At 38.9% G+C, this 26604-nt stretch overlaps 1 protein-coding gene across 4 annotated transcripts in view; it reads left to right on the top strand.

Moving 5' to 3' along the window:
- LOC114140193 (beta-1,3-galactosyltransferase 1-like) overlaps positions 1–26604 on the top strand; it is a 116855-nt gene that overhangs the window by 85684 nt on the left and 4567 nt on the right. For 2 of the 4 annotated variants that reach the window (XM_028009902.1, XM_028009904.1), the window contains exon 3: positions 8689–8783. The exons of the other annotated variants lie outside the window; for them this stretch is intronic. The gene's annotated coding sequence lies outside the window, so the exon portion shown is untranslated. The remainder of the gene's footprint in view (positions 1–8688; positions 8784–26604) is intronic. 4 annotated transcript variants of the gene reach the window in all.

Raw genomic sequence — 26604 nt, 5'->3', positions numbered from 1 at the left:
ACAGAGTTATAAAATGATTAAACCAAAATTATTTCTTTGTAGCTCTTCTCCAAGCTGGCAACATTTCTTGTCACATTTTTACAACAACAGCAGCAGCAAATGCCTGTAAGTTTTAAGTCAAGTATGATTAAAACTTTTAAGCCTGACAGAATGATGAAATACACTACTTAAATTAATGTTTTTAATATACCATTGTCAATCTAAACTTAATATTTACTATTAACTATTAAAATCCCTGTTTTAATCTCCAGCCTCCTGAAATATAAACTTCCAACGTCCGTCATGATTAATCATTCGCCTCAAATGATTAAGTGATGCAGTTGCAGAGGGTTAATAGTTTGAGTCATGTAGAACTGACCTGACCGTTTCCATAGCAACGATCAGAAGCAAGACATTCCCCCTGAACTACAGTGTTGCTATGACATCTTCTATGTCATAGATCTATATCATAGATCTGTCAACCAAAGTTGGGAAACTTTTGGTTCTGTGTATAAGATATAACATAAACAGCACCATTCAGAGATGCAATGAGTTTATAGCAGTTGTTCCACCATGTCTGTAGTTCTGACGTTCTGCCATCACTGTGGTTCTAAAGAGCAGCTCAGAGAGGCAGACTAAATTCTGTCTATTTTGAGTCTAACTGACTGTTTTGTGTCAGTTAGACTTTTGTTTTGAGTTAAATTTGGCTCGTTTTTTGTTAATTATGTCGCCACAGTTACTCGAAATGCCAACAAAAGTAATAGCTCCTCTCACGGGATTGAGCCGCACGTTTTGATATATATTGTGAGGGGCCACGCAGCGGTACGAGCCGCAATAACAGTAGTAGGAGGCAGCAGTTATTTTGAGGTGTAGAACAATAGGGGCCTGCCATGTAATGCATAGGGATTTACATCCCTATGCATTGCTATGGGCAGGCCCCTAATAGGGAATGTGATTAATCTGCAGTGTGTTAACGTTGACAACCCCAGTTGACATACAAACTAGCCAAACTAGTGGCAGTGTTAAAGCAAAGAAAGAGGACAAACTTTAAACCAAGTTCCTACCATCATTGTCTGTGTGGCGTTAAAATTAATCAAAAAAATGTTTATGCAAATTAGAAACTAATTTGCATTCAGCTTTTAAAATAAGTCTTTTTTTTCTTTCCAGTGGCAGAGTAAGGAAAGTGACACATTAACCAAGGCATTCAGAACCAGGACAGTGTTTGATAAACAGTTATTTTTTTGCTCACCCTCTCGCTGGCAGCCTGTACTTCTATCATGTAATTAAATCTAAACGAGGACTCTCAGCAGCACAGCTTGATGGGTCTTGCTAATTGGTCTTGCTTTAGAAACCATTATCAGCGGCGCAGCTTCTGGAAAATGGGCTCTGCATTGTCTGTGCTGATTATTTCAGGCTGTAAAAGTATTGAACGTTATGAGCTGCTCCGCTCGTTCGCTGTGCAGTCAGGTGTGCGTCCAGATCGACCGTGTTCGCTTCACGTCTTCCATGTTGAATATTTCAAGTATTCATGTGAATCTAGAACTAGATGTTTTCAGTCACCTGCTCAAAAACCTGCAATTACTAATATGAAGAAATGTTTGACCAAACTCCAAAAGATTGCTAAAGGAGAAGATGGAGGATTTACAGCAACTAAAGACAGGTTAAAAATAATAATTTTAGTCCAAATTGACCTTCAATAGATTTCTTTTTGGGGAAAAAAAATCACACATAAATAATATTAATTCTAATGTTTTCCGTCTCCCAAGAACCTCCAACATGTAACTTCCTGTTCCCGCAGGTTTACTTCTTCTATTCTCTTTCAACTCCTCACATGGACAGCATTAAAGTTTCATCTTGAAGTCTGTAAACAACAGAGAGGAGAGAGCCAACAAAACCGAGTAAAAGATTTAAAAAGTGAGGAGTGACTCACGGCCTCCATCTCATCCTGTTGTCCCAGCCGTAAGCCGGGTCCGTTTTCACTTTCTGCCACAGGCTTTCAAACCTCTGGAACTTTTTCCACATTGTGTACAAATAAAAATAAATCCAGAAATGTGACATGTACTTGTCTTTGGCCCCTTTAGTTGCAAACATACACAGCACAAACATCAACTACTCTTTACAATGAGGATTTAAAAAATTACTGCCATGCAGTTAAAATATCTTAGCCAATGCACTATTTGACTAGGCTAACTTGAAGAATATGAAAACTAATAACTTAAAGAAAAAAATATTACAACAAACACTAGCTAAATATATTACAGTGATATCACAGTTCAGGTTGAATATATACTGTATATACTAATATATATTTAAGAAGCAAAGTTTTTTACGAGGAATTGGGAATATGAGGCTAAATTAGCTCTAAAAGTCGGTGTGTGTTTAAACAACCAGACAAAAATAGAACATTTTAATAAAATAATGTCTCAAGAATCATTTGCTAAATTAGAAAGCAATATTATAATATTAAAATTTATGGCGGTGAAAAACACAATTTGGCGTAATCCAGAATGAACAGCTCAGCCACTAAAGACACAAATAGCAACTGGATCATCAAAATAAGTTCCAAAAACAACTTTAGTTCCACTAATACAAATATTAAAGTGTGTTTGAGCTTTGACACTGTCAGGCAATCATGATCCAGACGGAACAAGTTATCTGATAGGCACCCAGAACTAATGGCAGCTGCAGTTAGCGTCAGCATTAGCTGAGCTTTAGCATTAGCGGCTGGGCTTAACGACTACCATCTTCCCCATTTCCTGGTGACAATGCAGGCTTATATTCATGCATGCAGTTTTAGGTCATGGTAGACTCACCAGATATGGAAACAGCAGAACATACTTTAGTTTGGATACTTTAGTTCTGGAAGGTTTTTCATCAGATGCAGTCTGTTATTCATCAAAACATTAAATCCTAATGCAGTTGTTGCCCCAACAATAACCTGATTTTCTCCAATGCTCATTATGCAGGAAATGGAAAGAAATCTTCTTTTGTTAGAGCAGTTTTACCAGTAAAACTTAGACACTCAATATTATGTGGGTGGTAAATTCAGACTTATGTAAACTTTGTGACTAAAGAAAATCTTTATTTCACTTTAGGTCATTGGCATTTTCCAAGGCTGTCCTATTGACGTTCTTCATGTCCTTACTCTGAGTCTAATAGTTGTAGTAGCTTTGATCGATGGCTTTGGAAAGAGCTGGCGTCAGCTACTCTGTTAGAGGTGAAGCTCAACATATGAACGTAGCTTTTTGAATATTAAAATTTATTAATGCCAAACTTTGAAGGAAATTCTCTAAATCCATAAACAAGCTCTTCTTTCAACCCAATTAAGGAGGAACTTCTGTATGCCATATTAGGGCAAGACTCTGACCACGGTCAAGAGTGGAATTATTAGCTGGATGTTCTTGTGCAAATTTATGCAGTGAGACGTGATATTAAAGGTTGAAAGTCAAATATATTCAACACAAAGTTCATAGAGGAAATCCATAGTGTTTTACTTAGTGATGTTCAGGATGAGCTGTGTGGAAAATAAACACCTAAAACATGAGATACTTACTTTTTTGGGCCGTGTACGTAAATATCAGGATATACTGTAGGTGTCCAAACTAACCAGCTAACAGAGCAGCAGGAGGATTAAAACTACATAATTCAAACCACATGCAAAATGTTGAAACTTCAAAAACAATTATCGCCAAAGGTCCCATTACCCAGAGGAGGCCTGGTACTGAATAATAAAATGTACACACTGCTTGAATGGAATGATTCAAATTAGCTCTTTGCACAAATAATCCCCCCCCCCCCCCCCCCCCCCAACCACCACCACCCTCAATGCCTACAAAAACCCAAGAACTCAGAGTCAATAAAGCAACAGGCTGAATGATAGCTTCAGATTGGATCTTTAACAAAAGGCATATTTGGAAAGTCATTTCACTAATTAATGACTGTGGAAGAGGGTGCTTCTTTTATATGCGTTGCTAATCCGATGTGTGGAAGATGTTCTCACTCCGGCTCGCTCCTTTATGAAAACTGATAGCCGTACAGTGAACTTATTGGATTACGAGTGTTAGAAGATATTGAGACGTGCCGTTTCTCCCAGTCCTATAATATTTAATGAAATTTGCCTCATTGTTTGACTTGGAGTGGATTTGTAAAACACTATGTAACTCACATGTAAGGTATTTCTGAGGGAATAGAGGGGGAACTAGTCGGTACGCTCCTCTCTGCACTCGATGACGGAAAGCACTATTTGGCATTTAGGAGATGGATAACTGCAAGTTCTGTAGCATCTGCTGCATATATCAGCCGATACATCAGATTTATGGATCATCAAGTTTTTTTTGAAAGCACTAAAACAACAGGGGTTTCAGGGTGTGTGATACAAACGTGCATCGCAGCGTTGTTGACTTTAAACAGCAGATTCTTAACTCCTGGCTGTAAAAGCTGCGAGGGAACACGGCATCCGGCCCATCACTTCCTCCAGCTTGACAGCGTGACTCATTAAAATGATACAATGAAACTCTCGCCGCTACCTTTCACCAGGAACGATTTCCCTACCAGCACTCAGTTTCATGTGTCATAGTTGTTGCATTTCCTGTGAAAAATGTTTTGCGCTTTGGGGCGTGCCGTGGTGGCGTAGTGGTTAGCGCGACCCGTATTTGGAGGCCTTGAGTCCTCGACGCGGCCGTCGCGGGTTCGACTCCTGGACCCGACGATATTTGCCGCATGTCTTCCCCCCTCTCCTTCCCCGTTTCCTGTCAGCCTATTGTCATTTAAGGGACACTAGAGCCCACAAAAGACCCCCTGGAGGGGTAAAAAAAATATATATGTTTTGCGCTTTGCCAGAATCACACGGCAGTGGAAAGCGTAGACTACATCCTGCTGGTGTTTCTGTAAAAGTTTGTTTGAACTTGTTGGAATGGTGAGTCGAGGAGATTGAACCACAAGCAGCTCAAAAACGGTGACCAAGCTTGATGAGTTACCAAGAAGTCAAAATGATTTTGTCTAAATATGTGTCAGTGTGCTAACTACTTCAGTTCACCAAATATAACCTGTGCTAAGTAGCGGCTAGCTTAGCACAGCTAGCTAAGCACAGGCTAGCTAGTAGCTAGTTTAGCACAGCTTATCTTTGGTGAACTGAGGTAGTTAGCACACTGACACATATTTAGACAAAATCATGTTGACTTTTTGTAACTCATCAACCTTGGTGCTAAGAAACTACTTGCTTCTTTATGAAAACTGATAGCAGTACAGTGAACTTTGAGTGCAAGTGCTACTGTAGCTACTTAGCTACAGAGCTAAGTAGCTCGATGAAGCTATCTACTTAGCTAGCATGCTAAGTAGCTAGATGAAGCCAGCTACTAAGCTTAACCAGCTAGTAGCTAGCTTATGTGGCTATCAGCTAGCCATGTAAAGTGTGAACTTTATCTAAGTTCACACAGAAGTGAAAATAGTCAAACTATAACCTGAATTTTCTTGCTGTTATGATTCAACATGATCTGTGTTTATTACTGTTTTAATAAATAAAAGTTGAAGCTTTAGTTAAATGTACATTAAGTAGAATTTTGTTTTTGTGGTACATTAAGAGGAATTTCAGTTTTAAACAAAACATTTTTTAGTCCATGAAAGTCTGATTCAACCAGTATGAGGTTATCTTTTATGTTCTAGTTTTTAATTCAAAATTGAACCAAAAATAGAAATCATGCTTATCCTAAGTTTCTAATCCATGTTAGAGATCATCCTGCCCATTATCAGGCTATCTAACCCAGTATGCCTGGTCAAAGCCATAATTGAGCCTGGTTATTGAACCAGTTCATATTCAACTCAGGACATAAATGAAAATATTAATTTGGTAATTTGTATGTTGAAGCTGGAAATGCAATATTGTTTGAGGTTCATTCTTGATGTCATATCAGTCAGGTTATTTATTTCAGCTTTACAAAACCATCACTGCTTTATTTAACTTGTATAAAAAGATTATGATGCATAATCATACATTGACAGTGTTGTAGTATCTTGCTTATAACTGAATCTTAACCAACAATCAGAAAGTAATCATTGCTGGGTCAGTGGTCTTACTTTAGTAAAGAACATGTTACTTTTCCAGAACAGCTGTATTTATATTGAGAACAAATTACACACAGTCTGATTATTAGGCATTAGCTTCAGGACCTCTGATGGCAAAGAACTCTAGAGTTTATTTAGACTTTCAAACTACTATTTACATTTCTGAGTAATTCACTGCTTCATGTTTGTGTGATGAATCTTCTGATCAAACTTTTAGAAGGAATCCAAACATTTCTTCTCTTGCGACTGAGCCCTCCAGCTTGTATGCATTATGAATCCTGTCTTCGTTCAAGTAATTCATTTCAAAACATAAAATACATCCGCTGTCACACGCCGAACCAGCGGGCCTGAACGGCAAGATGGCTTCCTCTCGATCTTGACATGCTTGCAGTGAGTTTATCTATCAATTCTTGTGTTAATTAAAATGAAGTTGCAATGAGCTCTGCTACAAACCGCAATCAGCCGCAATTAAGCCGATGCTAAGATGATCTGGAGACTCGGAGCATTGATTATGGGTGTTTTTAATTAGTGATTTAATGAAAGTTACAATGCAGACCTGCTCACTGAATAGTGGAAACAAAACCTTGGAGTGTAAAGCATTACTCACTGATTTCTCTCTGGTTGGAGTGCAAGAAAAGAAAGTTAAATAACTCTGAACGGAACCTGATTAAATGTACACATGCATATATTTTGAGACTGTAATATTTGTCATGAGGTCTAAAAACTGGTTTCATTTCCTGTCAGCGGCTTTGTGCAATTTGTCCCTTCATATGAATTAGTTCTACATTCACTTCATACCTGAGAATCTCAACTCTTTCACCCCAAGTCTAAGTCAACTCAGAATATTCACAGTTTTTTGTAATAATAATAATACATCAAATTTATCTCTTTGGTTTTGAATCGAGGTTATTATCTTGAACCTAATTTATCATAATTTTCAAGTCATGAACTATTGCAGTGTAAATCAAATTTTACTGAACAAAGCTCCCCATGAGAACAGTATTTATTTTTTTTTTTCAAAAATAAAAAACTCAAAATGCAAAATGTTCCAAATTATTATGGACAGCAGATTTTTTAAACATTTTATGGATTAGAAAGAACTGCAAACGGTCATTCTTTTTTTTTTTTTACCCCTCCAGGGGGTCTTTTGTGGGCTCTAGTGTCCCTTATATGAAAATAGGCTGACAGGAAAGGGGGAAGGAGAGGAGAGAAGACATGCGGCAAATATCGTCGGGTTTGGGAATTGAACCCACGACGGCAGCATCGAGGACTCAAGGCCTCCAAACATGGGTCGCGCTAACCACTACACCACCACGGCACGCCCAAACAGTCATTCTTTGAATGTGCAGCATTAAGTGGTCACATGTACTAAAATCAAAAGCTATTTCAATCAAAAACATCTTAACAGACAGAGTTCCATGTTAACATAGGACCTTCTTTGATATCACAGCACAATTCTTGATCCATTGAACTTGTGAGTTTGTGGAAAGTTTCTGCTTGAATTTCTCTGCAGGATGTCAGAAAACCTTCCCAGAGCTGCTGGTTGATATGAACTGGATTCAGATCTTCTGCTTGATTAAACTCCAAAGATTCTCAATAGGGTTGAGGTCAGAGGTCAGAGGTTGGTGACCACACCATGAGTTTCTCCCCTTTTATGCCCATAGCAGCCAATGACACAGTGGTATTCCTTGCAGCATGAGATGGTGCATTGTCGTGATGAAGATGATTTTGCTACTGAAGGTACAGCTCTTCTTTTTGAACCATGAAAGAAAATGATCAGTCAGAAAGTCCAGATACTTTGCTGAGGTCATTTTCACACCTTCATGGACTCTGAAAGGGTCAACCAGCTCTCTCTCTCTCTCTCTCTCTCTCTCTCTTTCTCTCTCCCCCCCATGATTTCGGCCCAAAAAATGACTCCACCACCTTTTTGCTGATGTGGTGGTCATCCACCACCAATCCACTACTGCGTCCATCTGGACCATCCAGACACTGAGTGCAGAGTTGCAAGAAAAGATGTTGTAGAGACATAGATGTGGTTGTTGTTCTGGTGGTAAAACTAGGATTTGTTGTCGTGAACCAAGCCTGCAGTCTGCAAATGTCCTTGATGAATAAATGAAGTGGACCCTATAACAGAGGAATGTGAGTATCTGCCAATAGTCAGTGTAAATGCTGCTTGATGACAATAAGGTTTTTCCTGAGAGTCGAGTTTAATTCAGGTTCTCAGTTTAAGTCAAAAGCCTTTTTTTAAGCAACTGGCCCGGGACTCAAGTCTGTCAATATTTCTGTCTGATTTGCACAGATTAAAACTGATTATTGTTCATAGTCCATAAACAGTTTCCCAGATCAACTTTTCTGAAGTCGTTTATTTCCATCTTTCAGTGAACTCATCTGTTGCTTCCCTCCCAAAATAATCTTAATTTTTCTCTTGCTGCAGAAAAGCTCTTAAATTTGGTCCGTTTTAAGTTTCTAGAAACTGTTTCAAAGCACTTTGAGCAACTTCTGGAAAATCCTGATGTCATTTTGGATCATTGTCAGTTGGGGTATCAAGGGTGTTTTCACTACTAATGTAGTTATATTAACACGTGTGATTGTGTAAGAAAAGAAGGTAGAAGTTAAACAGTCACTTAATGCTTCTTCTTTTCTCCACAGATGATCTCTCTTGCAAACTGACTAAAATATTCTCAGAGGTTTCCAGCAGAACCAGACATGGACACACAGCCTCACTCCTGCTTTCGGCTCTAATGGTGACGCATGGCTCTTTTTTGTCTCACAGATGCATTTAAGACGAGGGGAACATGGAAAATTTCTTCTAGAAATTGATCAATTTTGTTCCTAAACTTTGCTGTCTTTGAAGTGTTTAAAACAAATTGTTTGAGTTATCTGTGTTTAGCGAAAGTTCCTCAAATAAAAACGTAACTATTAGCGCCACTTGCAAAAATATCATTTCAAGATTTTTTCATGTATTTTACATATTTTAGGGCCAGACAAAATGATTTGGTTGTCCTTAAGGAGCAGGAAAGGAACAGGATGTTAAAATGTATCGATTGAGTTCACAGGGTGGAAAACATAAAGTTGGCTAGTTGGCTGCACCAACTTATTTAAGAATAACAGTTGTTTTTACTTCATTTCTTATATATTCTTGGAAATATGTATTTCAAAGAGTCGAGACACAACATACTACAGCTTCATTAAGGCTCTTTCATTTCTGCCTGATGACAGTATGGGTAGCCAATTTGTTGTCAGGGTTACCACAGAGGTAGCTTTGTTTGACACTCTTTGTGATTTAAAAAGATAATTTTAAAGTTGGAAAAAGAAGCTTAATTTAATTTTAATTTGGGATCCGTGGTCATCAGAATTGAAAGGGACTTTTTTTCTTCTTTGAATCTTTTTAACTGAGCCCAAATTACATTAACCTGCAGCTGAATGTTCCTGTTTTCTTTTGTGGGTTTTCCATCAGTCAAGGACAAATTGGAAAATAGGAGCAGGGTGTCGAAGGAACAACAGGACGAAATGAAACTGGTTAAAATTTACAACGTAAGTTTTTTTTTTTTTCTTTATCCAGTAAAAAGTATTTGGTGCTGGACTTTTGTTTTCTAAATACAGTTTTTGTAATAAACTACAGAAAAAAACACCCCCTCAATATGCTGCTGACACTACCATGTTTCACTGTGGACATCATTGTGTGTTAAAGACATTATTTTTAATTGACACAATGTCAGTTTTTTGTGTTTCTGGTCATTTCCTAACCCTACTCACACAGAAGATGGTGTTAGACAAACCAAATCAATCTGTCTCAGTCGGAATGCACTGCAGCTAATCACTCAGGTCCCCCGCCATACAGCTGTCATAAATGATGAGATCAGTGCCGGATCACTTCCTGTCACCGATAACGTAGCGCAGCACATTTTTCTCATACATGCTGCATCATCCATTGGGTGAACACCGCTATCTACTAAACAGATGTCAGTCTCACCATCGCTCTACCAAATACGGCATAACCGAGTAATGAAGTTGTGTTGTGGTGATGATGTCAATGAATGTGTTTTTAATCAAATTATGTGGTTAGATGCAGAGAAAGAATGAGTTGGCTTTATTAAAGTTGTGAGGCATCAGGAAAAAGTTTACTTCCTGTAGATGTTTTCATCTGAAGAAAGAAAGATGAGTTGTCTGGCGTAAAGGCATATCAATCTTGTTTTGACTCCATGTTGGACACCTCTGTGCAGCTGTCAGTGCTGACAGTCTACCTCATGTTAGAACAGGCATTACATCTTAACGTTTGAGTTTGTTTCAAATACCTGATGGCCGCAGTGTGTTTGTTGGTAAGTGTCTTTGAGATTGAAGTTGTTTCATCATCCTTTATGCAACTATCTTAATTGCTTATAACATTTTAAAACAACACTTCATAATGTCTTGACTATCAAATTAAAGGTTATTTCACACTAAAGCTATTTGTTTTTGTTTTCAATAGACAAAAGTTTGTTCCCTCAGAGAGACTGCTTTGTTTGGACGGTTTTAAAAGCTCATCTAGGCCCTGGTAGGATCTGCTTGAAAACGTAGGTCCCAGAAATCCTATGAGAAATTTCTCAGCATTCACTAAATGGAGATGACTCAACTATGTGGTATGAACCATCCTATAGCTGCTCTACATCCAAGACCATGGCTCTCAATATCCATCCATCCATCCATCCATTTTCTGTTCACCCTTGTCCCTAATGGGGTCGGGAGGGTTGCTGGTGCCCATCTCCAGCTACGTTCCGGGCGAGAGGCGGGGTTCACCCTGGACAGGTCGCCAGTCTGTCGCAGGGCTCTCAATATATATCCAATTATAGTTGTGAAGGATTGCTTAGACTTAAATGGACCTTGGTGTTTTGATCGTTAGTAATTGTTGGATTTATGAAAGGTCAGTGAGAACATGATCGTCCTATAACCACGTGACCATACTTTGACTGTCCAGCTTCAAATGAAGAATGCTAGAGGCTTTGGCCATAGAGATGGGGTCTGTCGATCAGACCCTACCTCTATTTCAGGAGTTAGTTCAGGAGTTGAATTAGGATGCCTTTTTTTAGATGTTTTCTGGACTTTTCCCACTGGTGGGTTTGAGCTTGAACTTAGTGGAGAGCATGTTTCCCTTCTTTTATAGAACCCTATTATTAGGTAGCAGTACGTATGAGAAGCTGCAGAGTGTTGTTAGGTATAGGCATATTTGAATTTCCTTCTTCAGCTTTTTTACATCTGTGACCTTGTTTTATCGTACCTGAGCTCAGAGTGTTTGACACACGTCTGAGCCTATTAAGTCAGTCCCAACTCAGCTGAAAATCAATGAAACCTGCAAGACACCAAAGAACTTCAAGAAGCCTGGAGGCTTATCGCTTGGACGGCTTTAAAAGAACCTCTTCTCCTTGGAAGAGAGGTAGAAAGAGATGAGGCAAGATGTAAAGCATCTAAAAGTGTATTAGTGAAGCAGATTTAAGTTAACTACTGAAATTTTGAGTCTAATGGGTTCTCCCAGAAGGCGTCACAAATACAGACACTTTCTCTTTTATTCACCATTTGCAGCTACTGTATCAATGGATCCAGCTGGTTCTCTTTTCTCCTTTCTCTGCTGCTCTCTCACTGCATGCAGTAAAGAAGAGTTAAGCCTCCCAGTTCTCTGGTCGATGGTCAGACTGCTGTGGGACAGTAAAGCCAGTCAGAGGTTCAGTCAGTAAGTCATCTGGGAAGCCCAGTGTTAAAGAGGAGCAGACTGCCTGTAAACCAATTTGATTCACCTTCCCACAGTTCATGTCTCCTTAATCCTAATTAGAGAAATACTTTAAAGGGGTGTTGAGGCACCTAATGGGTGTTTTTATTTACAAGGTCGAAAACTTGATGCCTCAGCACTTGGCAGAAAAATCAGTCACTTTTATTGATTAACGGCGATGCCATTATGCCACTGCAGATATATTATGGTCATTTGGGCAGTAAAAATCCCAGTCCAGGGGTTTAGAGCCATCTCATTACTCTGTCCCTTCAGCCACTCCCCATTTTTTCATTGCGACATTTTTGATCCTCCCACTCTGTCGTTCTCTCTAGATTTCTTTTGCACTTGCCTGTCCCCTTCATCTACCTCGTTTCTTATTTGTAACAACAGGCTCTGTCAACGTCTGGCCTGGAGGCTGAAATGTTTGAAAAGGTCTCATTAAAGAGCCAGTCAATGATCTAGACAGGCAGCTTGAGGTACTATCATACATTAGTATACATACCAGTTAACCTTGTTCAGAGATCAGTCATTTCATAACCTAACTGTAGATCCTCACAATGTTTTGCATCTTCAAGCACTTTTTGTTCTGATGATATTTCCAGGATATAATCCATTTTATTAACAAGGTTAAGTAATGTTTAATGCACCCTGTAAGGCAGACAAATGCATAAATGCACCCACTACTACCCACAGACTGACAACCATCCCATGGCAACTGTTGGCAGAGTTAATAACTATCGACTTCCAAACTTTAAGTGACCTTGGTTCAACTTGAGAACAGTCAAGATTTTGGTTTTTATGTCCAACCAACTGCATTCAAGCCTCACATTAACAGGAGTTGGATGTAGAAGGGTAAATGATGCCTGGACTCTAGTTTCTGAACTCCAACAGACGAGTTTTGGTTTCTTAGTGGCTAGGAGAAGAATCATGCCTGATTGTGTTGTGACAGGTGTTACATTTAGTGGCAGGTTTGGTGAGGTTTTTTGTTGGGCTTGGGCCATTTCTTACAATTAATGGATCCCTTAATTCTGCAACACATTTCAAGCTATTTTTTGTTTTTAAAGTTTTAGTTTAGTGAAGAGGAATGTTCAAACATTCTCACAAAGACATTCCTGAACCTTGTTCGTATTCCTCCTGGAAGATATGAAGTAGTTTTAACTGCAAAGTGTCCATATAATAAAACGTACGTCACAATAAGATGTCAGTTCATTTGGTATCTGTGTCAGTTTTGGAGTGAGTTTGTTTTTGGGCTCACAGTTTGGTAAATTCCTCTATTTTATTTTCAGGGTTTGCCATTGTAATATTTTTGGGGTCACAGTTTGGTGTGTTTTGTGTAAGTGGCTCAAGATGCATAATAGTTTTAGTGTTGTGGTTTGGCATGTCACTCAGTTCTGAGGTCAAATTTGGGTTTGTATCTCACTTTAAGGGTCGCAGATTCGTTTCCCAATTTTGGGGTTCTAATTTGGTATGAAATTAGAAAAATAACCCAAAAAGAAAACAACCCATCCCAAATGCTATTGATCCACTACTATGTAGGGCTCCCCCCAGAAACATGCAAAGCCCAGTGGTGGGAGTATTAGGGCAATGAAATAAAACCTCAGGCTTTTCATCATATTTATCACAGTGCAATAAAAAACAAGTTTGTCCTCATCTACACAACAGTGGTGGTCACTGTGCCAGATTGCAACATCTGCACTCTAATAGTGCAGTAAAATAAACATACAGCTCTACTCTAAACACCTGAAGCCACTAATGCTGATGAGTCCACTACAGAACAGATGGAAAGACCTGAAGTCTTTGGGTTCATGTATTTGTTTTAAACTGAGATCAAAGCCGAAGTGGCCACACTTTTCCCCAACCTCTGCTGCTCATCATCCTCACTCATACGCCGACTCAAACTGTTTAGAGCAGCTGAAGCAGAGCAGCTCTGATGGGTGAAATCATTTATTTACCAGGGGCACGCTGGGCGGCGTGGCCTCTGACCGGCCCTCATGCTGGCTGGAGATAACGGCCTCAGCAGAGAGCCCTGGGCAGCTGTGGTCAGCCGAACCGAGGGTTATCACGCCACTCGTTCAGTCCACCAGCTCAATTCTGTGATGGATCCGTATGATAATGATGTGGGATCGGTTTATTTTGACTTTGGGAATGTCTCTATAGGGCAATAGACACCACAAAGAATTTCATTTCAGTGGTGGAAGCGTTCACTAAGCTGCAACATTACCTTCTTACTCTAAAAGGATTTATATAGGGTTTATATTAAGAATGGGTAGAAAATTTATAATTAAATAGTAGTGATAATGTTAAATTAATACTCCTGAAAATGATCAACATAAATTTGTTACTGTATAAACAAATAATGTGGGAAAGTGTTTTTTACTTTTTGAATGTAATATTTGGCATATTAATTACTTTACCAAGCCATTTATTTCTATAGTTGGTAGCAATTTTGCAGGATTTTACTTCCATAGGTTTTTCCCCAAAGATTTTCAGTCCACTTCTCCATAGTCTGGCGTACACACCGGAAACCTGGCAACAGACTTCCCTTTCTTTCAGTCTGGGCGAAACTATCTGCTGAGCAAATATTCAATCAGTCAAACATTATTTCTAGAGTCAAGTGGAACACAAAGTGTTTTACAGAGATAAGACTGACATTTAACCAGTGGAGCCACACAATGAAACAATAGCAGGCGGATAAAACAAGAAATTATTGCTAATAAAACAATTAGTACTTAGGTTATAAACATCAGTGAATTGATTTTATATTTTGATCAACTCTTAAATAAATTAAAAGAAATGCAGATTAAATTAGGAAACCCTTTAGATACATTTATGATGTAAACTGTATATTAACACCAACAGTAAGACCTTATACAGTAAAAGATTTACAATATTCTTCAGACATTAATCAGTGCCTGTCACGATCATTACCGTCTAAAACTGTAATAAAATATATGCTATATAACAGACTCTAGATTCTAAATCTAAGTTCAAACATGATGAAGGATTTATTGCCAGTGTTTACTTTAAACATACATTATGTGTCATGTACCTGTTAGTTTAATTCTAATTCAGCTCATAGTTTCTGGGATTCAAACTCAGTGAGGCTTCATGAAAATGCAGCCTCAGCAGCAACATAAGCTGATTACAGATCTCAGTTTAATTGTTTTACTTGTTAATTATAAGTTGCATTAATGCCTGAAACACAGAACAGTATTTGATTCCACCTGGGATTTCAGTGGATTTAGGTTTGTATACAAACATGGAGCACTTTTGTCAGGATTAATTTCTCATTATTGGCTTGGGAAAATCACCAGCGAGTTGTTTTCATTTCTTAATAAAACAAAGAGCCCAAACACTCCAGATATTTATTTTATGTAGCGCTTTATGCTAGCATAGATACCTCTAAAGCATTTCATATGCTCCAAGGTTGCAACCAAACAACTGCAAAATTATTAGGAAAGTCTTATTCATGAGCATTATTTTTATCAATCACAAACCAATTATTTTCAGAATTGATTAAAGGGGACTTATAATTTACATTTTGCAAATGTTTTTATACTTCCAATTAGTTTTCTCCCAAGTTTTTTTTAAACCTTAAGAATGTGTAGTCACAAATCAGCAGGTACTGCTCTTCACTTTACAACATTAGCAAAGCCTAGCTCGTCACCAAAGCAACCAAATCAGGTCTGCAGCACAGTTGGTTTGCTGGTTTTACAACTGTCTGCGTTGTACAATGGCTGCTGGGAAAGACAAGTGTTTTGTTGTTGACTAACCATTCAGAAAACCACTTGGTGCATTACTGTTGGTTGCGCAGGAGGCCCCACTTCTGCTTTTCAAAGATGTACAGTTGTATAATTGCTCAATTGTCTGCAGCCTTTTTCATTTGTGAGTGTAAACGTTGTTGGGGAGCGTGGCCTGAAGCACTTATGGATTTAAAGTAACAGGAGGCCCTGAAACGAAAACTGAGCCGACTAAATTTGGTTATCTAACAATGGTTTTGTGCAAAAATAAGTTCAAGGAAGCGTAGTAGGTCAACTAAACATCTCTTTTTTTGGCCCACTTTTTTCTAAAGAAAATAAGCTGCCTAATATTTATGCACATCCTGATGTAGGGTTTTGACCTCCTCCCTCATTACATAGATACACGTCTTACATCCATAAAGCATTCATTTTATCCAGCTTGGAGGTAGAAAATATACCTGGAAATGATGATAAAGTCAAAATACTCCTTCAAATGTAGTCCAACAGGAAATCTTTTGGCCCAAATATAAACCGATGATGTGTATAGTTTTCTGAATCCTGCATACTGTACACCGACCCTGCCAGACCTCAGCTCTGGAGACTCTGCAGGATGAGTGCTGCTCCCTGTGCCCCCTCAGTAGGGGACTGTTATTTACAGTGAGGAGTGCTGAAGCTGCATGTCCTCATCCTATGCTGCCATCAGCAGTGTGTGTGTGTGGTGAACGAGATAGTAGACGGGGTAATTACCACTGGACCCTTCATCCAGCATCCGCTCACCTCTTCAGTCTCAACAGAGCCACTAAGAGGAGCTCCGTCAGCTCCAAATCACGGCACCAGGCAGGTGTGAGCACGGCTACCTGTGTGCACACAATACCATAAAAAAAACAAAAAAACACACTTTATTCTTTTTTTAAACACAAAGGGACATCTGCAAGTGAGGACAAGTTGGATAAAATTCAATGAATGTTCTGCCTGCGCTGCATCGTGTGTGTCCTCCTCCGTTATAGCCCAGAGTGCTGCGTGTTATCTCGACAGGTGCAGTTGTCTGCACCCTGCTGTATAATGGGGATGTGTTCAGCCTGTTCCATGCTGTATCTGTCTGGCAGCACTGAGATGGTGTTCACTGATAACTCCTAGTCCTCCCCCAAGCCTCCTTTAAGAGGCAGGGTGAAGCACAGCGGTGGCATTCAGTGAGCAGATTGTGACACTGTACATGCTTTGCTTGAATGTTTGCAGTGGAGCTAATCTTCCGGCCCCCAACAGCCTCTTTCCAGATGTTTACTGGGTTAAATTAATAAGTGTGAATATTGGGTGTGAAAAGAGGTCCAGAAATGACAGCGTCCTTCACACTTCCTGGCTCCCCAGATGTTAACATGACTGCGTTTTACCAACATGAGAGATGTTTATGCTTTATAACTTCTGCAGTCGGTACAAAATTGATGAAAAATCTAGGAGACGTGGAGAGAACCTGAGTGAAATTACCTCCACCACCTTGGTGTCAACCGTTTGGTCGCAAAAATATTCATTTGTTCGGCAAAAATGTTGTTTGGTCTGCAAAAATTTGACCTTGTGTTGTTTTTGTTTTTAAGATATTAATAAAAGTTTCCAGAAGTCATAGGTTAACCATGTTCTCCCACATTTAAGAAATCAAACACTTTAGGTGACAATCAACTGCACTACACTTGTCCTGCATATCTGTTCTATTTTGTGTTGATCTGTCCATTAAACTCCAGTTAGTAAGAGTAAGATTACACATGAGGAAAAGCTTAAGGGTTGTTAATATTTAAAACCACATTAAACACTCCTGGTTTCCTGGTCTCTGTATTTTCTCAACTCAGCCTTACAGATCGCTGCTAAATAGAACATTTCCCAAAATGCTAATATGCTAATCATTAAGTCTGATGAAATGCAGCAATTTTTCTGTGATGGATTCAACCTTCCTGTTCTACTGAAGCGTATGCATTAAAGTTTCCTCTGGAGTGAATAATAAGCATTTAAATATGAACCTTGGTAAGGGTGATATTGTTATTCCAATGTTAAGAGTGTATACTAGATGATTTAGTGTGCCGTTTCCTCTGGCGTCTTGTTAAAAGGACTTTAAACCAATGAAAGAAAAACTGACCCCATGTCTGATTAATGGAAAGTCTGAAATTTTGACCTAAAAAAAACATGCAGGAAACCAGAGTAAAACCGCTGCAGGCTGACGACTGAACCACATCCGTTGTTCTTTTTCGGGAAATAATCTCCAGCTCAAATCGCCATTCATTATTCTTTCAGTGGAGAGCAGAGTGTACTTAGGAGGGATCTAATTTTATCAACCAAGTGTCTAAATTGCCAATTTGTGCCCAGAATGGAAGATCACTTATCCAAATTTTTCCTCTGTTCCATAATCAGGTGAAGTGGCACATTTTTTATTTTTTTTTTTTTCCCTCCATTCTATGGTTGCCTCATTTTTCAGAGCGAAACACTTTAACATGAATCATTGGCATGCCGTTCACCTCGCGTTTTGTCCTCAGAAACCGATGTGAATATTTCTGCCTCTCTTTTCAGATCACTTAGAGCCGCCTGTCACTCTACTATTATTAATTTGTGGATGTTTTAATAAAAGGTTTCCTCCAGGATATGATACTCCCCCAATAGTATGTAACACCAATTTATTGCTTTACTGACGGAAGCAGAGAAAAACCCAGTGAGATTATCCAAGTAGGCTGTCCAGATATCATAAGAGATGGAGAATGACTGTTTAAAAGGTAAAAGTTGACCAAAGGGACATCTTGGAGGTTGGTGTGTGTTCCACTGCAGGCTGATGTATCGATCGCCTTCTTGGATTTGTTTTTGAGACTGAAAACAAACGCGTGTCGAGCTGTGTGATCCGCAGATTACCTGATATGACTGAAAATGAACTCTTTCTGAGGCGAGATTAGCTCTGAACTTTGAACCCTGAATCAATAAGTTCAGGATGAACGGCCATGAATCCTTGGCAAGGATAGAAAACAGGATTTCAACTTCCATCATAGCAAGTAAACAGAATGCTCATCATTTGACTGTAATATTATTGAAATGCTGCAAAAATATAATTTAGACTTTCGTTCACACTTAGGATGCTAAATTCAAAATTTCAGAAATGTTCACTTTGAAACCACCTTTCCCTCCGTTGATACAAGCATGAACATTCTCACATATCTTTATTATCAGATGCCTGTCCATACTTAGTTCCCACAAGTCTGAACCGGAAGTGATCCGCACCACTGAACCACCATCTTGGTAGGCAAAGCATAGACAAACCACAGAGATTTTAGAGTACTAAAAAACTAATAGAGTAACAGTTGTAATGCACTTATATTTATAAATTAGATAGGAACAAAGTGAGTGCAACTTCTAAGCCTGAGGCTTGTTGATTGCGGTCATAGCAACTCCATAGCAACTGTCATGACAGTTAGTTATGGATACCTACCAAGATGGCTGCCAGCTACAAAGTTCCCAGAAGTGGCACATCCCATGTCCATTTGAAAATGGAATTGTCTTAGCAATAGTTGCTAGGTTACCAGTTTTTCATAGTTACTGACCACTGAAAATACCTTTCATAGCATTATGTTTAGAAAAATGAAATTTGTTACAAGAAATATGAAGCCTCTTATTGAGAAAGTCATTGAAGTTTAATAGCTATTAAATTCATAGATGGATAATGCTGGAAGAAGTGGCTGGGGAGAGGGAAGTCTGGGCCTCCCTTCTGAAGCTGCTACCCCCGCGACCCGACCTCGGATAAGCGGAAGAAGATGGATGGATGGATGGATAATGCGTTTTGCAAAGAAACCTCCAAGTGATGTTGGCTTAGAATGGGCCTCAAAATGTGTTCTTGGAGCATTGTGTGGCGTTGTTCCACTGCAGATTCCTGACTCTGCAGAAACAAAGCTGGCAGTGGCCGGCGAAGCAGCTTTTAAAGTACGAGCCCCTGATCGTGTTGAAGGCCGCAGAAGATGAGCGCTCATCAGAAGTCGGCCCTGGATAATGCAGAAGTTTTAAAAGGCGAGCAGCGTCTCGCTCCAGCTCTCCAGTGACTCCAGCTGTTATGTTTCATCACCGTCATTAATCCTGACTGCTGCCACCAGATCTTTGAGCTTTATTCCCACCTCGCTGATCCATATCGGTCCTTAAATGCTTTTACTTTAACTGAGCCGTCTGGGGTTGCCTCGGCGTCGCGCCCAGCTGGCGTTGCAGGCCGTTTTTACTCCGAGTACGCCTCAGTGTGATTAACATAATTCATGTGTCATGTCGGGGCGTTGCCCCTGCTCTGCCTGATGCAGAACTGCAGTGTCACCTGGGTGGCCAGTCGAATGCATCACCGCCATGAATCAAGCTGAGATGTCCAATTTATAACGAGGGATTAGCATTCAGAGCAAACGTCCTCACTTCTGATTCTCAGCTAAACATGTGACAGTTTCTCTTGTCAAAGTCAAACATTTTGATGCTTATTGGGGTTTAATGGGACAGACCAAAACAACAACATTTATGTCTAAAAGGAAATGGGAGGGTTTTTATTTTTTGGTTTTTGGCTAGCTTCTTAGTTTGGCCATGTTTTGGTTTTTGTAGGGATGAACAGATAAATTAAATCACCCTAAATTTCCTTCATTTTCAGTAACCTGTAGCCCTGTAACAATAAATCTTACTCTGATAAATTGTCCATGAAATAAGCAATGATATTGTTGCTTTGAGTCTATTTTTAAGTAATATTTTGATCAAAATGCAAGTTCATTCTTTCAAAGACACTGGAACTGAAAAATGTTTAAGTATCCAAAATAAAACACAACTGAAAGCATAAAAAACTGTTTTTTGTTTTGGAAAGACGGTGGTTGATATTAATATAGGAGAAAAGTCTGGTTTGTAAGAAAATGGCCGCTCATCAATTAATTGTTAGCCGATCGATGAACTCAATAATCAATGCGTCCCTTATGCGATTAACTGCTGATTGAGACAGGTTTAGTAATCGGCCAATAAAACGTGTGACTGATTTTTCTGTCTCTGCAAAGGTTGCCCTTAACAACAGTCATCCCATTATTGCCAACTTGGCAACTTTTCAGACAAAAAAATTGGTATTGGTCAAAATTAGCAAGTCAGGCTTTTTAAAGATCAGTAATCAGACTGTAATCTGTGCACCTGTAGTTTTCAGTAGCATCTAATTAAATCTTTTGTTAAGGTAATTCTTCTTTAAACCTCTGTACCTTCATCTCTGACCCGTCTGCTGCGTTCCTTTGTCTCCACGATGCTGTTTGTTTACCAACTGACCCCTGAGGCCCCCACATCACAGAGCAGCTGGATTTATCCTGAGGTCACATCACTAATGAGTTTGCTCAGGAAGGTACCGGCGCGCTGCGTTCAGAGGGTGAATGTAAATGTCAGCTGCATCTTTTGGAATCTGATTTGTAAAAGAAATGAGAACATTTGTCATTTTCTTTGGGCTTCATAATGATTTGCAGACAACCAAACCGCCTTAGCAGAAGTTTGAGTAATCACAATGTCCTTTTTAACCTCGTCAGTCTTGTGAGAACTTTGTTTGGCTGCGGAGCGCTCCGCCCCGCCACTGTTTGGGCTCAAGTCGGCTCTGGAGTGGGGAGAGAGTGCAGCCAAATCTGTTGGCTGCTATTGATATCCCATTTCCTCTGTCACTCCAAAGCTGCTTTGCATTCAGAGGCTCCACAGCAGGCCAGAGTGTCCAGCCTGTGGCCGCTAATACTGATTATCCAGCTGCTTGTGCTGCTCTTCAGTGATCATCCAGCCTTTTATTATGCGAGCAGCCGCAGCAGAGTTGCAGGCGCTGGAAGCTCTCCAGCCCTGACGTTTTAATCGCGCCTCTTCCATATTAGGTGGGACATGAACCAATCTGGCTGCTGCTTTTAAATTTGTCTTATTAATTATCCCTTTTTTCAGAGTTTTAAAGCTGACAGACTTTACAGAAGATTGGAGTGAAAGAGGATCAAAAGCTTCAGACAGCTTTTAGCTTTCTCTCTCTGTGACGATTCTACAGTCTGATGAGTTTTCACATGCGGAGCAGCAGCAGCTGGAGATCAGATGGAAACACTGGCTGCGTTTTATACAATTCTGTTAATGCAACACTATAAAAAAGGAATGTTGGGAGTGTTAATGTTTAGCTTTAACGCTAATGCTAATAACCTGCTATTATTGTTGTGGATTTTAGGAATAAAGTTTACATACTAGCTCTCACTCTACTTTTGTACTATTTTAGTAATATTTTATTGTTTGTTGATTGTTGATGCATAATATTATGTGTTATAAATTCCTCAGTCCAAAATGGGATGTTTATACTTTTAAATCAGATTAATGTCAAGATGATTAAGATACATTTTCCCAGCATTAGTGTTGTTGCTAAGCTAGCTAAATCTGGACACTTGTTCCAGCATAAAATTTTACCAACCATTAATGAATTTACCACTTTTGCTAAGGAAATATTTGTATTTATAATACTTGCCATGTTTTAGCCTTACTTCTCTGCTGGATGCTGAACATGCTAACTGTGCTAAGTTCTTTATCTAGAACTCGTTGGACATTTTAAATGTTTAATGGCTGAACCAAAAACTGATTTTTATAATGCACATATTTAAGTAAATTAAAAACTAATTTGCAATAAATTTACATAAATAACTCAAATAATGTTAACTAATATCTAGAATTTAACTTGATCCGTTTCGTACGCTGTAAAAATGTGTGTTTTCACTGCACAACTTGCATAATTTCTTCGATATATGAAAATCTAAAAATGTTTTTGTAGATGAAATTCCAACAGTTGATTTTATGGGTTTAGAAAAGTGTGGTCAGTGCAGAAAACCCAAATATACAAAGACAGCAGTCCATTCCTCACATCTCGCAGCCTTCAGACCTTCAAGTCTGTTTGGTTTTGAAGGGAAAGTGTTTGAGTTCCTTCCCTCAGGCGACCTGCTCGCTCTGTAATCATAAAGCGTACACACTCATTCTAATACAATACCCACTCCACTCTCTGGAGTTGTGTTGTTTTTTTTTTCCTCTATGTATTATCCACTCACTTATATGTTTGCCAGTGAATGATATTCGCAGGTCATGCCTCACGTTCAGATACTATTACCACATCATTATACAGCACTGTAAAGAACTGAACATTTTTGACAGCGTTCCTTAAATCAGCAGTCATGAAAAAGCAGAATTGATGGAGGCGGCTCGCTATTTTTTCAACCCGCCAGTCGTTAGATTTGTAATATAGAAGCAGGCAGCGAGGATGTAAGATGTCAGCGCCGACATCAGAGTATGATTTATTTACCTTCAGATGCGTCGGCCCCCGTCCCTCCGCCTCAAACACACGCGCCGCGCAGTTTATTACGCCGACCTCTTTGTTTTCCGTCTCTGACCGGCTCCCTCGCTGACTCATGCTCCAGAGTCACCCCCCTCCCCCCACCCTGCCAGCAAGGTCACGCCACGCGCCACTAATGACTGCAATCAATTATCGGGCGCAACATTAAACGAGACCACAACTCCCACTTCTCTGTGGCCTTCCAGCTTTTTGAACCGAAGCATGGAGGTCAAAGATGATGCAGCTGATTTCTCTCTCACCCCAGGAGAAACGCAACATCACATTTATTTGAATGTCTGACTCATATTAGCACACTTTGTACTCATCAGATCATAAAGCACTGTGCAAAAATTATTCTGATTGTGGTAAACGGCCATTCTTGTAAACTTTGGATGCAAGGATCCACTTTGTACTTTCGATACCGATATCTGAGGTTTAGTATCAGCTGAATCTGAAATAGAAAAACAGAGCTGAATTAAAGCATTAAAAGATGACATATTTATTGAATTACAAATTTATTTGATAACTGCACCAGTAATGGCACACTTAAACACACCAATAAAAGCAACTTTAATTTTTTCAGTCTGCAATTAGGAGTAGAACAGCCAATGTAAAATAGTCAAATAGGCTTACTAGCTTTATCAGACATAAAAAATAAAGTGGAACAAATTTCATTTCAAATGGTTCATGAAGTGCAAATAGGAGTTCTAAATATTCTAATGCAAACACCAGAACAGAATTTGAACCTAGAATTTTCTTCCTACAAGACAAGTGCTACAAACTTTAATAAAAATGCAACTCAAACTACATAACTTAAAGCAATGACTCATAAACTAAAAGTAAAATCAGTTAAACTTCCTTTTATGCTGCAGCTTGCCTGATGAATGTTGTGTGACGTAAAGATATAGTATGGTTTAGCTTTTCTCTCCATGCTCTCACAGATCTTAAGTCTCACAGTTGGAGAAGTTTGTGTTCTTAAAGGAAAAAAAACCATTGAGAGTGTTTTAGGATCTCCCAGTGGAATAATGTTTGTGTCGTAAACTTCTAGTAGATTTCTAGGGTGTTTAAGTCTTTGGATGTGGAGGCAGAGCTTCTTTCCACAGCTTATGTAACGATTCTCTCAGCACTAAGAGCTGATCCAGGGAGCAGCACACAGTGATTTGCTTAAGTATTTATTTCTGTTTAATTTATTAATAATTTGTTTGATTAAACCGCAAACCTTAAAATGTTTCATGGGAATTTTATCTGACAGACCGACAAAGATACATGGTCTTTAGCAGGTCAAATTTAAGACTTTTTAAGACCTTTTTTTAATTCCACCTTGAATGAAATTTAAGACTGAAAAAACTATCAATATAGGGGAACATTCTAGAGTCTGTTTGGAAACAAACACTGCTGATGAATAAACTGGTGATAAATTTGTACTTACCCATAATAGATTTTTTTTTAATCTAGCTAGCAAGGGCTTATTAGCAGCTAGTTAGCAGTAGCCTCAACCACCTCAAGTCATAAAATGCAAAAATGTTTCAAACTTTTGTCTGATTAAAAAAAAATCCAGCGAGAGAAGAAAAAAAATCTATACATACAAGATTACATAATATTGACAAATTAAAAGACCTGTGACTAACATATTTAAGGCAAACTTATATTTTGCATGAATTTAAGGCCTTTATAGAATTGACTGGAAGGAAGACATTTGGATCTTTGTTTTTTTTTTATTGCTTAAGGTCTCAGTAAAATGTGTTGAAGTTTGCAGCTCTAATGTTACAAAATGTGATGGTCACAGAACAAAAAACTAATGCGGAGACAAAACGAGTGTCTACCAACTCATGAAACTAAAAAAAATGTAGGACATCTCTGAGGGATTCCTGTCATCAGGTCAGTTTCAGAGCAGCCTTCTGCTGCAACTTTAATCTTTATTAATATTTTAGGTTTTTAGTTCTGCACCAGGACATCCAGAGAGGATGCAGAGCAGCATGTAGACTAAGTGTCCTAACTGTGTTCCTCCTGGTCAAAATGAGTGAATTCCAAAGATACAAGGTCTGGACAGATGTTGGGCTGTTATGATCCTGACTTTTTATAGTTGCTGTTTCACAGCCCTGAAGCTTCTCAACTAGTATACTGTTAAGATAAGTCTGCAATGAGAATGAAATTTTCCCCATCTGCTACAATTAGGCATAAAAAGATGTTTCCCAATTACTTGTGAGAGTCTTGAAATAAATTTAGTACCTGATTATACAAGTGAGTTTTTTTTTTCTTTTTAGTTTTAACTGTTAAAAACAAAAATCAGTCGAAAGGGCTAACGCTTAAGAAGTGCATGAATGTTTCATTACTGCACTGAATTTAGTATCCTGTTTTACCAGCTGACTTTTCTGCCACGCAGGCGATCATAGCATGAGGAGTAATGGAGCAATAACTAGTGCAGAAAAGCTCAATTCAGGCCTAAAGTCCTTTTCCATGTGAAGAGGAAGGAGCAGCATTCAACAGACCCCATCACTTAACACCAGCATATGGCAGAAAGCCTGCTTTACTTCTCATCGTTTTCTGTCACTCGGTTCTCCTATGGCTCGTCGTCGTGCTGTCATGACAACAGTTCCCGCTGCCAGTACCGAGTCTTGCGACTGGCTGTCGAAAATAACTGTAATTTCTTTCTGCTTCATTTTCATGCTAATGTATGTTTACGCTGCAGTGAGGTGGTTTTTAACTATTAGCTTGGTTTTATGAGCAAGGCATTCATTATGGAGCTACATAAAAGTAGCACTTAAGTCACCACGTAACCTTGCTAGCCTTTTATTGCTCTATATGCAGCACCATGCTAAACTACTCAAAGCCCTTTATTTTTCTTCTTCTCCTACATTTTGTCATGTAGCACGTTATGCTGAAGTGAAAGTAAAATGATACATGGCTTTTACAAATCTGAAAGTGTAAGAGATCCAAACAATTACCTCCTAAAATGAACCAGAAAACAAAAATAAAAATCATGCCAAAGTGAACAATAAATTAGAGGGTCGATCTTGACATCAATTGGACCAAAGCTTTGCTCAAACGTCCCCCAAGCTGTGAAAACAAAAGCAGTCAGAGTTCTGATAAAAGAGAAAAATCTGGACAAGTCATCACTGCAGAAACACAGACCAATTTCCAACCTTAAATTCATCAGTAGCATTGTTGAAAAACTTGTTTCAACAGTGAAATAGTTTAACAATGACAAACTGCTTCACTCCTGCAACATGATTTTACTCCCTTTGAACAGTTTTCTGTTTTGTTCCTTATCTCAGCTGCTAGCAAAGCTAAACTCTCTAATGCTAAAATGTAGCCACCAAAACAGGTTTCCCACAATCTGCTGTAGCAAACAGCTTGTGCTCATTAACATACTGATATTAACAGTGTTAAACGTACACTGAGACATAAAATAACGCAGCAGCGCTAGTTTCTCTGTTGACAAGTTGAACCGCTAATTCTGAATGTGACTCATCACTGCTACCATACGGCTCCCAAAACTGTCCATAAACGTTTTTAGATGCCATTTAATTTAATACCTGATTAAGATGGATACTTAATACATTAAAAATCAGCTGTCCTAAAGATTATTGAAATTTATATCAGCATTTTTTTATATCCTCAATTCTGCTCTGCATCGTGAACTGGTTGTTTAAACACATACTAATGTTGTCATTAATTTACATACTAAAGTTAATTTGGCTCGTCTCCAAATCCATAACCATAAACCTGGTTTTAAACATTCACTGTTC

This window comes from Xiphophorus couchianus, chromosome 24 (assembly GCF_001444195.1).
Source record: "Xiphophorus couchianus chromosome 24, X_couchianus-1.0, whole genome shotgun sequence".
Taxonomy (NCBI): Eukaryota; Metazoa; Chordata; class Actinopteri; order Cyprinodontiformes; family Poeciliidae; genus Xiphophorus; species Xiphophorus couchianus.
Note: the sequence above shows the minus strand (reverse complement) of the source record. Positions and strands in the feature narration are given on the sequence as shown.